Below are 13,125 nucleotides of genomic sequence, written 5' to 3' on the forward strand. Positions count from 1 at the left end.
CTTTATACATACATTACATATGTATAAGTACATAAACAAACACATGCGTATTTCAGGTCTCGGACACATAGAATTGACTATGTGTCAATTAACTATAGCATTGTTATAGTTTTTTAGTTATAGTTAATTATAGTTATTAACTATAACATGATGGACCTTCTCATGCAGTCTGTTTGTTTTTTGCTGGTCCTTCCTTTAATAATTGTGCTCTGTTACTCTGGAACTTTGCTTGCAGAAATCATTAGCCAAGTTAGAGCTGGAGCTCTCCAGACAGGATCAGCATTTGCTTCTTCCAGGTTTATGGGAGCTATGAGGCTAGGATTACTCTAAATATTCAGCAAGAGGTTTGTCTAGTTTCCCAGATAGTGTGAATTCAGGCTGAAAAAACTCTTGGAGGCCAGATTCTGTTTTTTTCTCTCTTTTACTTAGCACTAAAATTTGAGCTAAATTTTCTTGCCTATCTCCTGGAACTGAGGTTCCGATGGTAGAAGTGGGAGATTGAGGAGCAAAACCATTTTATTCCTACATTCATTCCCAAAGTGATGGTTTTACCCACTGGGATCACTTTTGGGGGAAGATCTCCTGTTAGACTCCCCAGCTTGGCAGGCTCTCTCTGGGTTGTGTCTCTGGAGCTATCTGAGGCCATGAATGCAAAGATCAGGGTCCCTCTCCTCCCTCCTTGTTTGGGAAATGGCTGGCTACAGCCTATTTTGTATTCAGTCTCTGATTTTATAATTCCTTACTTTTGTGACAGCTCCTTGACTCTCTTAAGATTGTCAGATTTTTAGTTTTTTTTTTAACAAGAGAATTCATTCAGGTATTTAGCCCATCACCTTATTGGAAACAATCTAAATTTAGTACATGGTACCTCAAACTCTGTTAGACTGCTTATTTATGCTCTTTCCTCTCAAGTAATTATATATGTCAGTACATTATGATTGAGAAAGTTTGTATTAAATTCTGTGCATATTAATTAGGAAGGTGGTAGGCTTTAGTGGTGAAGTACATGGTCACCATTTGAGGAATGTTCCTAGCTTGGATCAATTTTTAAAAAGGTAACCACAAAGTTTTGAAGAGGATACCAAAAGGAACTTACATCTGTTGATTCGAAACTGCCTGGGAAACTTCACACTTTTTATTTTTAGCCTTTGCTTCCATTCAGCTTATATTTCTATTGTAGTAGCTTTCTTCCAAAACCAAAATCATGCAAACAAGCTATGGTGGGTTGATGACTGCACTTAACCCCCAAAGACATGCCTATCAGAACCTCTCATCTAATTTAGGAAGAAGGTCTCTATAGATATAATATTAATCATCTTAAGAGCAGTTGTCCTGGGATCCCTGGGTGGCGCAGCGGTTTGGCGCCTGCCTTTGGCCCAGGGCGCAATCCTGGAGACCCGGGATCGAATCCCACATCAGGCTCCCAGTGCATGGAGCCTGCTTCTCCCTCTGCCTGTGTCTCTGCCTCTCTCTCTCTCTCTCTCTGTGACTATCATAAATAAATAAAAATTAAAAAAAAAAAAGAGCAGTTGTCCTGAATTATCTAGGTAGACCCTAATCCAATGGCAAGTGCCTTTATAAGAAAAGGAAAAGACACAGAGGAGAAATACAGATTGTAGGTGGTGTGAAGACAGCTAGAGACCAAGGTGATAAATCCACAGAAGCTAGGAGAAAGGTGTAGACACTCCCTACAGCTTCCAGCAGGAACCAACCCTTGATTTCAGACTCCTGGTTTCTAGAACCATGAGGGGACACATTTCTGTTACTTTAATTACTACCTAATTTGTGAGAACTAGTTTTGGCAGCACTAGGAAACTAATAACTGGGTTTTTCCGCTCTCTCTGTTCCAGTAAGTTTTAAAACACTATAGTCTAGTTTCCCATCAGTTATGATCAGGAAATGACAATGAGGTGACAGACCCGGAATGGAACTTCTCTGGAGGCCACTCCATAATTTAGTTTCCTGGTCATGAGGAGTAAATGCTTAAAGCTTTTAACTAGTATAAAGCTTTTCTGGCATTCAAGTTTGACTCTTGCCATCAGCTCCTTCATTTTCCTCATCTATAATAATATTTCTAATGTTTGACCCTTGCTCCTGCCCTCTCCTTCACCCCTCTTTCCCATCCTCCTCCATACATATATATATATTTTTTTTTCTCATACATATTTTTAAAAGGCTCTCCGAAACATCCACAGTGACTCTGAACTTGGCAGAAGAGTCATTTTTATCCAGTGAAGACCAACAACAAAATAGTTCCTAGAATTTGGATAGCTTTATTTATCATCATAGCAGCTCTCTGAGGTAGGTATCGTCAGGACCATTTTATTAAAAATGACAGTTTTCTCCCAGTTAGAATCAAAGAACTGCAGCCAGAAGGACCCTTGGAGCCGCTGGCCTGACTGATTAATTTGTTAAACAGTTTTGAGTGACTGTGATGAACTAGATTCTAAAATGCTCTGGGGAGTCAGATGCAATCAATTTGTCCCAGGCTTCACCAGCTAGGGAGCAACTATGGATTGCTATTAGCAATAGTGTAGCAATTTTGTAGCATTAAGAAATTTGATGTTAATTTTAAACCCAGGTAATTATAAGTAGGCATCTTTTACACACTCCAAAAAATGTAAATGGACCAAAATGTGTTGTAGAGCCCTATTTCTTTTTTTTTTTTTAAGATTTTATTTATTTATTTATTTATTTATTTATTTATTCATTCATTCATTCATTCATTCATTCATTCATGAGAGACACACGAGAGAGGCAGAGAGATAGAGGGAGAAACAGGCTCCTTGCAGGGAGCCCAACTGGGGACTAAATCCCTGGTGGGAGAACATGTCCTGAGCTGAAGGCAGATGCTGAACTGCCGAGCCACCCAGGCATCCCTAGAGCCCTATTTCCATGTCCTCTGCTACTTTTCTCTAATAGACCCCATATTGTACTGTATTAGTACTGTTACTTCTAGGGCAGTGTGTCTGTGACCCTCTAAGCATGACAGTATTTGTGATGCTCTCATTTTATGCTAACCGAGACTTAATTTAAGTATTCCTTGAGCATTTTTTTTTCAGTAATGAAAACAATCATTTATTATTATGGTCACAGAGTCTGTGGATCAGGCATTCTCAGACAGGGCACATGAGCAACAGCTTGTTTCTACTGCGTTGCTGTCTGCAGCCTCAGCTGGAACACTGGAGTACCTGGGGATGGAAACATTGGACAGCTTGCTGCCTCCCATGTCTGGGGAGGGTAGAGGCTTAGCCCTTAGCTGGAGTTACCGGACACCTTCTGTGTGGTTCCTTCAAGTGACTCAGGTTCCTCCTAACATGGTGACTGGCTTCCAAGGACAGGCCCAAAAGAGAGAAGGCCAGGTGGAAGCTGTGGTCTTTTACTACAGGCTTCAGAAGCCATGTAATATTACTTCCATCATAGTCTGTTGCATGGGGCAGTCACAGGCTCCCACCCAGGTAGAAGGGAAGGAGCAAAGATACGGCACACCTCAGTGGGAGGAAAGGCAGTCATACTATAAGAATAGCCCATGGGAAGTTGTGGTCATCTTTGGAAAATACAGTCTGCCACTTTCCCTAATTCCTAGGAAAGCGTTCTCCAGACTGGAAGACATTTGGTCAAATATTTTCCACTAGAAAAGTGTAATGTGAGATTGACGTTGCTGGAATGATAGGGGATAACACATTTATCTCTGCAAACAAGTTTAGTTCTAGTGACTCTTCAATTATATATCCTTAGTTTATTGTAGCTCCCCTGAAGTGACTATCTATCCTAAGAAAAATAATTTTCTTTATATTTCTCATGACCTTCAAAATTGCTGACCCTTAATCGACCCCACATACAGTTAGTATATTCTTCTGAATGGGTTCTCACTATTTAGGACGATGATGAAGATGAGTGGCTAGAGAGTGCTTTAGTGGATCATAAATTCTAATCCCTGGTGTAATCTGACACAAAATCTGACCATCTGAAAAGGAGGTCCGCATTCCTTTCAGGTGATGCTCATTAAATATTAGTCAGTGTCATATATTCTTTGTTGGGTTTAGTTCTGGAAGGATGCATTGCATTGGGTTTACCTTTTTTTCATCATTTTCATTTAGTATTTGATCCTGGGAATTATATTCACACATACCCACTATATTTACCCCTTGAAAAAAAATCCCTGCCTCTCCGTGTTCACATAATTAAGTTCTTGGTAGTTTGGAAACCAGAAATGGAACAGACCTTGTAAGGAAAGAAGATACTGGCCTATGCCACAGCCTTTAAAGCATAAGTGAGGAGGGGATGTAAAAGTTCTCAGGCTTAAGAAACACTTCCCTCATTCAGATGCTGGATGGTTCCTTGTCTTATGCATCAGACCAGGAAGTCAATTCATGAAACTCTGTTCTTGAATTCGAATGGAAGAAGAGCAACCAAGAAACCTAGCTTGTAACTGCTGCTTCTTGGGGCTGCGGTTCTACACGTGAATTAAAATTCTCTGTCCCAGCTGACTACAGCCACCAGCACAGGCTGTACTTGACTAGCAGAGTGCGTGCAGGACATTCAACATCACACAGAGCAAGGAGGTCTGTTCTTATCCAAGAGTGTTTCAGTCTTCATGGTTCACAGAAGGGGGACACTGGGGTTTTGTGAAAAGGGAAACTTAAGAAGGTAATATGCTTTACTGATGTTGGCTTGTTTGGAAAATCATAATATGAATCCAGTTAGCCTTAAATATTGGCTTTTTCATTCCAAAAGTTAAGATTTTTTGTTTAAAGATTGTATTTATATATTCATGAGACATAGAGAGAGAGAGAGGGGGGCACAGACATACGCAGAGCGAGAAGCAGGATCCTTCTGGGGAGCCTGATGTGGGATTTGGTCCCCCAGATGCTCAACCACTGAGCCACCCATGTACCCTCATGAGTTAAATTTTTAAAGTATGCCTTAAAATGAATGATGACTGATTAAATTGATATGAACAGTCAAATCCTGCTTTCTGTTTGATGTGTGTATATTATATATTTTTCTGTTTTGTTTTGTTTTTACTTTCAACCTACCTGTGTCACATCTGAAATTAACTTTTATAGACAGAAAATTATTGGATTATGCTTTTTAAATTCTCTCTGCCAATTTCAATTATTTAATTGGTATATTAAGACCACTTACATTGAAGGTAGTTATCAGTATGTTAGATAGAGCTTTGCTATTCTGTTTTGTTACCTCTGTTTCTTGTTTGTTTCTCTTTTTTGTACTTCTTGTGGGTTACTTGAACGTGTTTTTGGATATCATCTTGGCTGGAACTGAAAGCTGTGGAGTACTTTTTAAATTGTGGTCAAGTATATATAACATAAAATTCAGTTTCTTAATTATTTTTAAGCATGCAATCAGTAGCATTAAGTACATTTACAAGGTTATGTAACTATCACCACTATCTGCTTCCAGAACTTTTTCATCACCCCAAAGAGAAACTATGGGGGCACTTGGGTGGCTCAGTGGTTGAGCATCTGCCTGTGGCTCAGGTCGTGATCCTGGGGTCCTGGGATCGAGGGAGCCTGCTTCTTCTGCCTGTGTCTCTGCCTATGTCTCTGCCTCTCTCTGTGTGTCTCTCGTGAATAAATAAAAATAAAATCTTTTTTTTTAAATAAACTATGTACCCATTAAGCAGGGACTACCTGTTCCTTCCTCCAGCCCTGGAAGCTATTCTACATTCTGTCTCAATTTGCCTGTTCTAAGTATCTCCCCTAAGTGGAATGGCACAATATGTGTCCTTTTGTGTCAGAGCGATTGCACTTAGTGGACCGTTTTCCACTTATATTCATGTTATAACACTTCTCAGAATTTTATTCACTTTTCATGACCAAATAATATTCCATGATGTATATAGACACCACATTTTATTATCAACTCACCTGTTGATGGACACTTGGGTCATTTCTACCTTTTGGCTATTGTGAATATGTCCAGAGCAGCACACTGATATGCAAGTATATGTTTGAGTCCCTCTATGCTTTAAATTCTTGCAGACATATACCTAGTAGTGGAATTGCTGGATCATCTTGAATAATGTTTTAAAACACAAAAGTTTCCCAAATATTCTGTAACATCAGGGAGATTATTTTTCCCAGAACTCACAATGGACAAAAAGGGACGATGTTACATAATGCCGCAGAACAGAATATTATGTCAAGATGTTATTCAAAGTTCTCCAGCCACTACTGTTATTACCTCCTAAGGCTTTCAGCAGTGTGAGTGGTAAAGGGAAGGTATTTGTTAGCGCACCTAATGGTTTCGTTTTATTCAGGGTGACTATTTGGTGAATCAGGATTAGAGACTGGAGAAAGGTAAGAGTTTCCAGAAAACCATTTTTCAGGCCATGGTTTGGGGAAGGCTTATAAATTCCATAAAATTAGAGTGTATGGAATGCAGAGTCAGAAAGAATTATGTTCTACTGGTGTAGAAATCTGCTTTCTGTCAACCAGTTGCCACTAACCAGACATAGAACCTTAGGGAAGTGACTTAACCTCTTAGGATCTCCACTTCCTGTATTGTGTATACTGGGTGGAGGAGGGGTGGGAGAAGAAGGTTGTAGAGATGCGCTGCATAATATCAGGTCCATCTCCGCCCTAAACATCTATGACTTTAGAAACCTTGATTGTTATCTAGGTCAAATTTTCATTTGTAGAAAGCCTTGATTCCTAGGTCCAGGCTATGTTGATTTGTGAGGTGAGCTAATTTCAAAGACCGCATCACAGAAGCTGTCATTTATACCTATCCCGCCATGCCTTTACTCAGCTGAAAATATGCAACAAGAATTTAATATAACAAATATTTCCTCAGAATATGAGCCATATTACTGGCCAGAGTTACTGGTTACTGTCACACCCTGAATCTTGTATTTTATGTTATAAACCTTTAGAACAACAGTGGTTCTCTTAAAAGCTATGTTCCCCCTGTTTTCTTGGTAAATATACTCACCCTTTACAAACATCTGGCTCTTTCTATAAATCTGTCCTCAGGTTTCCACTAAATTTCCCATAGAAATTGTAGTAGTATAGATTTGGAAAAGGCCTGACCCTCATTTTCCTGTGATGACTGCTTAGGTGTCCCTCTTAGCTGTTTTTATAACATCTAGTGCATTTACTGTTTGTTCATTCACCCAGCATCATGCTAGGTGTTAGAGTTACAGCAATGAACAAGACAGGCAGACCCCCTGCTCTCACTTAGCTTAATGCTTAGGGCTGAAGACAGACACCAAATAGGTAATAACAGGTGTGCAGAATGTTAAGAAGGAGAAATGCAGACTCCTACATGCTATTGAAGCTTATATTGGGATTTAACCAAACCTTTGGGTATCAGAGATTTCTAGAGGAAGTGGCATTTAAAGTGAAATCTGAATAGTGAGTAGGAGTTAGCCAGGCAAAGATGGGGAAGGAGGATATTCCAGCAGAGGGAACAGCTGAAGTGAGAAAGTCCACAGAACATCAGGAAAACTATAAGAATGTCACACTGGCCAAAATGGACACAGGGCTGGGGAGAGCAATGGCAGGTAAGGCAGGAGACGGAGGCACACGTCTGACCAGGATGCTCATTCTAAGCCATGCTAAGGATTTTGGACTTTATCCTCAAGGAACGGGGAATCATTGGGAGCTGCAAGCAGGGAAGGGACATGATTATATCTGGTGTTTTTAAAGCTTCTTTGGCTGAGGCATGCTAAGTAAGTTGGAGGTGGATTGGCAGGAGGAGAGTAGGAGGCTCAATTAGGAGGCTCCTCTTGAAGTTCAAGTGAGACTGTTATGGATATGGGTGAGGCCCCGTGTTCCCTCGGAGGGACAGGCTTGATGTTGTAGGAGCTAGGAGATGAAGTGGACCAAGAGTCAAGAAGGCTTTCATGGAGGCCACAGGGAAAGAGCGTTTCAGAAGGGAGAACGCTGTCCAGGGTGCCAGTAGAGCTGAGATGTCCAGTGAATGGATGGCTGAGAAATATCATTTGGATCTCATGATATGGAAGATACTGCTGATCTTAGGAAGAACACTTCTGGTGGAATGGTGAGGGTAAAATATATTGAGTGGCTTGAGGGGTCACTGGAAAGTAAGAAGAGAGGAGAAAGAGACAGTGAGTGAACTCTACTCTCCCGTAAGAAAGGACCATTGCTGGGGTCCATAGTGAATTAGGGAAAAATCAGTTTTAAGAAGTGGAGAAGCTTGCTACACCTGGGTAGCTCAGTCAGTTAAGGATCTGACTCTTGGTTTTGGCTCAGATCGTGATCTCAGGGTCATGAGAGCAAGCCCTATATTGGGCTTTGTGCTCAGTATGGAGTCTGCTGGAGATTCTTTCTCTCCCTCTGCCCCTCTGCCCTTCCCCTAACTCTCTCTCTCTCTCTCTCTCTCTCTCTCTCAAATAAAATCTTAAACAACAATGACAACAACTGGAGAGGCTTGCACATGTTTAAATGCCAAAGGGAAGGAGCCAGGTAGAGAAGAGAGATTGAAGAATTAGGAGAGAAAGGGACAATAGCCTGAGGCTTCTGAAATTATGGACTGAGGGAGGAAGTTGAGAACCAAGGTGGGGGGATTGGTCACCTGTCATATTTCACTGACATTTCCAACTAGATGTCTGTCTTTTTCAGTAGGCTGTACACTCCAATATCCTATTTGATTTGACGTCCCCAGCACTTAGTCTATGACCTAACACCAAGAGGTGTACTGTGAGTGTGTGGTGGAACTGATGTGTCCTTCATGCTGGAAAGGCACAGTGGAAGTCTTCCTCCGAGCATACAGACCAAATACCTTGACAGGTTGTGGGCTTCTGGCATAGATCTTAAAAATGAGAGCTCTGCATTACAGAGCTGTTGGCTAGTGGCTAGGCTAGGACCTTTACTTTGGCCAGTCATACTCGATGGGAAGGTATCAGTTGAAATTAGTCATGGTCATTGTTTCTATTGCCACACACAGTGGAAACACAAGGAGGGAGGGATAAGTGTTTTACCTCTAGTGACAAAAAGGAAGAGGTTCTAGGCCTGCATGAAACTGGATGGGTTCCATTGCTTGGGTTCTTTGAGATATCCCTGGATCCTTCTTGCATATCTCTCTTTTTCCATGGGGACGTTCTGATTTCTGGAAACAAATGAGCAAGACAGACACAGTTTCTCTGAAAGGAGTAATGTGGGAAGGAAGCCTGGAGAACAGGAGCATGTAAGATCAGGCAGAAAAGGAGAAAAACAAACCATGCCCAACAAACAGAACAAGTAGTTCTGAAGACCCCAGAGCGAACGTATGTCATTCTGTGATTTCTAAAGAGTGGAAAGTTTCAAGGGAGAAGATGGGCAGCAGTACGGAGTGTAACAGTGAGGCCGGTAAGGTGAGAATTGGTAGATGCTTCTCACACATCCCTGGATGGCCTTCATTCTGGGCACTGGTGAAAGAAGTCAGACAGCCACGGGGGAGTGAAAGGCAGGACATGGAGAGGAGAGGAATAAGAGTAACAAAAAACTTGGCAAATGAAAAAGAAAGAGAGGACAGTTGCTAGAAGACCGTCATCTCAGGGAGATTTTTTAATAGGACAGTGCTTGGAGATCTAGAGAATAGGGGTGCAGTGTGGGCAAGACTGTGCAGAATACAAATCTTCCACTGGGGAAGACTGGTACACTTCTTTAGGAAGTTCAGTTACCAGGGTTTTTCTTTTTTCTCTTTCTTGTTTTTTTTAAAATATTTTTTATTTACTATTTATGCATGAGACACACACACACACACACACACACACACACACACACACACAGAGGCAGAGGGAGAAGTAGGCTCCATGCAGGGAGCCCAACTGGGACTCAATCCCGGGTCTCCAGGATCAAGCCCTGAGCTGAAGGCAGCGCTAAACCGCTGAGCCACCCAGGCTGCCCTGTTACCAGGGTTTTTCACTGGAGTTTGCGACTGAGGGGATGTGGGTACCAAGGAGGGGACTCTCTGGCCACAGTTGAAACGTGTATTCTGAGTCTGTTGAGTCTGAAAAGGTGTTCTTTTAGAGCCATGCTTGTGTCACCATCAGACTGTAAAGTCCCCTCGTTCTCCTGTCATTCCCCCAACATTTCATTGCAAATGAAAGGGCTGACACCAGCAGGTATCTTTTCCCTGGTGAGATGCTGCTCTAGGGGAGGGCTTTTGGTGGAGGAAGTAGGGTGGATAGTGGATCAGTCTGGAAGCTTGTAGGATTTCTTGTCGGAGTTTTTTTTGTTCCTTGTAAACGTCATCAGATTACCTGTAGTATGTCTTTTATCAGTATTCCTGCCCAACAGTTATTAGATCCTTAAAAAGTATGAAATGTTTTCCTTCAGCTGAAAAAAAAAGTTATCTTATTATTTCCTTGATCATTCCTTTTCAATTCATTCTTTTCTCCTTCCAAAGACAAATTCCTATTTATTCTCACTGTTTATGTTTCATAATTTCTCTCTCTCTCTCTCTCTTTTTGGGGTGGGTGGGTGGGGGAGATTCCTTAAGTTGATTTCCTAGTTCATAGATTCTAAACATAGTTTGGGTGTATTCTTTTAGTTAAGGTCTCTGATGAGTCTTTGTGGTTTGGGTACTTATCTTTCTATTCCTTACAACCGTTTGTTCCCTTCCTATTCCTGTTCATAGTTTCTGTTCCATCTCTGCAATATCTTCCTGCAGGCCACTTTGTCCTTTGAGACTTCAAAAAAATGTCTAACTCCCAATCCCATGCCTAATGAGAAATTTAATGCCTCCCCTAGACTTTTTTTTCTTTTTAATTCCAATGGATTTTGTACATATGATCCCTTAGAGGTCTAGTTTTCTTTGGCCAATGATCTCCTGACCTTACTCCTCCTTATAACCCATTCTGGCCCAGACAGAGAACATGTCTTTCCCTGTGCCTCCCAAGTGCCGTTCACTTGTGTGGGGCTCTCTTTGTTGGAGGTGTAAGGAGCGAGTGATATCACAACCTGCCAGAGAGCACATGCTGTCCTTGAAAGTCCTTCCATCTCCCCATCCCAGGAGCTGTCACATACCCGCTTCCCCAGCAGGGCTTGACCTGCCCTCATGCTTCCACCTCTCCTCCCACCTCCTACTTGTTTGTGCTCATTCCAGAACTTCCTTCTCCAGAATCCTAATTTCCTTCTCTGTCAACATTTCAACAAGTGGAAAAGTTTTCACTAGACCTGTTTTTTTCTTCAGGAGAATTCAGTTAGGGTCTTGCCTTGATGTTTATACATCAATGCACAAATGAAAAAGATTTTTTAAAAATTCCCTCTTGTGTACTAAGTCCATCTTGGGGAGAGGGATTTTGGCTCTGATCACTCAACTTGCTATTGTTTCTGATACCTAATTTCCTCTATTTGTGTGTGGTGACTTTTATGCTCTGTTTCTTATATTTCTAAACACAGGTCTAGGTTCCTCAGTGTTGGCAGGTGATTGTGCGTTTCTCCTGGCAGTTTCCTGCCTCTTTTCTCTAGGTGAGGCTTACATAAAATTTATGAAACGTAATAAATGTACAGTCTCCAACAATAAAATATACTAGAGAGTGCACTTCTGGTAAAGGCCAACCTTTGCTCTTCTCTCAGAAGCTTGAATCACCATTAGCCAAGTGTAAATAACCAACGTGTTATTGTCTGGTCTGTTCTCCTTTGTCTAGCTGATTTAAAGTCGTTTTTGTGATGCATCTGGTCCTCATACCATACTTTTGGGTGCCAGTTCACTTGAGTTGTCCATATGCTTGCATTAGAACTGGTAAACCAATCATAACAATTCATAGCTGCTTCATGTGCAACTGGTAATGTCCAATTGACTGACTGCATGTTAAAAAACACTGCAAAAATGTCTTGTGCAAAAAGCATGTAATATTGCAAGAGGAACTCTTACATTTGCTGTTATAAGTGGAAGCTGCTATAGTCTCTTTGGAAAACCGGTTGATGGTACCTATCAAACTTTAATGTTTATATACCATTTGACCCAGCTATGCCATTCCTAGGTATAGTCCTAACAGAAATGAGTGCTTATGTCCACCAAAAATTATGCACAAGAATATTCATAGCATATTTAATCATAACAAGTAAAAACAAGGTACAATCCAAATATCTAACAATAGTAGAATAAAGAAAATGTAGCATATTTACATGATAGAATACTATGCAGTGATGAAAAGAAACACACCACTGCTTTGTATAATAAGATGGATAAATCTCATAGTCATAATGGTAGGTAGGAGGCAGAGGCCAGATATAATTAACGGTATGATTCCATTTATATGAAATTCCAGAGTAGGCATAACTAACCTAGAGTGATAGAAGTTGGAAGAGTGGTTGCTACTTGAGCGGGAATTGGTAGGGGAGGAGTTTGCTGGCGTACTACCAATGTACCTTGGAGGCAGTTGCATGGGCGTATATCTATGTAAAAAATCATAAAGCTGTACATTCAAGATTAGTGCACCATACTATATGTTGTGTTTCAATTTAAAAAATATATGATATGTTATAGAATCAGGAAAGGAAGAATTTGAGAGACTTTGTTCATCTGGGAAGGAGAAGACCACCCTCAGGGCCAGGTATTACCTAGAAGAGTTGCCTTACATATAAATCCTTTCTTCATTTATCATATTAACTGATATTTCCCCAACTAGCACAGATTAAAACCGTCTTGCTCCTTGACTGATGATGTGCTATTGAGTCATCCCCTTTGTGCCATTGTAAACATCCTGGTGGATACACGTCCCAAGTCATGTACCCTGTGCTCCAAAAGTTTACAATCTTACAGAGAGACACAGCTAACATAAATAACATATTTAGAGAATTTAGTATTACTCATTCTTCCTCAGTGCCATTTGTGAGGTGCAGAATTCTCCAGGAATTCAGGAGAAAGAAAAGTCATTTAGAAATGGAGTGAGGGGGCTTCGGGTGGCTCAGTCAGTTAAGCATCTGTCTTTGGCTCTGGTCATGATCTCGGGGTCCTGGAATCGAGCCCTGCTCACCAGGAAGCCTGCTTCTCCCTCATCTCTGCCCACCCCTCCATGCTCTCTCTCTCTGTCAAATAAATAAATAAAATCTTTTAAAAAAAGAAATGAAGTGAGTAATTTCAGTGAAGGAAGAAGGACTTGAAGTGAATGTTTTTAAAACTGATGGGCAGACCAACTCTCTGGTAGTC

The 13,125-nt window shown here is 41.1% G+C and overlaps 1 protein-coding gene across 5 annotated transcripts in view; it reads left to right on the forward strand.

Annotated features, from left to right (window-relative positions):
* LOC112920491 (cytidine monophosphate-N-acetylneuraminic acid hydroxylase) overlaps positions 1 to 13,125 on the forward strand; it is a 152,040-nt gene that overhangs the window by 35,397 nt on the left and 103,518 nt on the right. The gene's annotated exons all lie outside the window — the stretch shown is intronic.

Source organism: Vulpes vulpes, chromosome 12 (genome assembly GCF_048418805.1).
Source record: "Vulpes vulpes isolate BD-2025 chromosome 12, VulVul3, whole genome shotgun sequence".
In the NCBI taxonomy this organism is placed as follows: domain Eukaryota; kingdom Metazoa; phylum Chordata; class Mammalia; order Carnivora; family Canidae; genus Vulpes; species Vulpes vulpes.